We start from the raw sequence: 971 nt of genomic DNA, 5'->3' as shown, positions 1-971 counted from the left end.
GGCTCCAGAGTCAGTACATGCAGAAGAGATGAACCGAGTGCATGTTACTGAAAGGTTCTGATAGGTAACTATTTACTCAGACGTTCGAAATCGGATATTGTGAGGACAGCCATCAGAAATTGATGACCGACCCTATGGAAGGCCTTCGATTGAGCTAAGTTTATCAGAGCCTCATTCATGTCAAGTTTTTACCCACCCTTTTTATGATGTATCGCATGAGGAAGAGTTTGCTGTGCACAGATCTGTTCGGGATGGTGCATGTAGGCGTCATTGGTGACACGCTAACCGCTTGACTAACACATTTGCCAGGATCTCGAAATCTGTGCTTGACAGAGTTATGAGCCGAAAATAATCACTTGATCTCGCTTATTTGGGTCATTTTTCATAGGACGAGAAATTTTCCTTTTCTGTAGCCATTTGCAGCAGATATTTGCGAAGCGATCGCCAAACAAATCTAATGTGAAGTCATAAAACATGAAGAGAAGAGCATCCAAACTGAGAGATTTGCTACTTGTGCATAAGCAGGCGACGGAAATAGGGTGTGTGGGGAAAAGTTAGTAATCTACAAAACGTAATTAAGGGGATTAGATGAGCGGCTAAATGAAACACAAATGATTTTCCAGTCACTGTTTTCCTATGAAAATAGCGGCAAATTTTATCTTAGCATATAATAGGCTGTGCGTACATGCTACTGACTAAGCGTAACAAAGCAGAAATGCACATCAAGCGTTCACGCCGCTGCTGTAAGACGGTTTTTGGCTGCCACCGATATAGTTGTATTTTTAAGCACAGTACGTCCATAAGGGATATTATCTCTGGACGAATACCACAGCAGATTTGCCTTTACGCGATGTATTTGCATTAAATATGATACACAGATGGCTATTTATTTAAATATTATTTATTCATTATCTTATATTTCTTTAATGCTTACCATTGTATACGTTGTTTTGCGCTCTATTAGTAACCTT

This window comes from Octopus sinensis, linkage group LG1 (genome assembly GCF_006345805.1).
Source record: "Octopus sinensis linkage group LG1, ASM634580v1, whole genome shotgun sequence".
Taxonomy (NCBI): domain Eukaryota; kingdom Metazoa; phylum Mollusca; class Cephalopoda; order Octopoda; family Octopodidae; genus Octopus; species Octopus sinensis.
The sequence above is the reverse complement of the archived record's forward strand: the minus strand, read 5'-3'. Positions refer to the sequence as shown.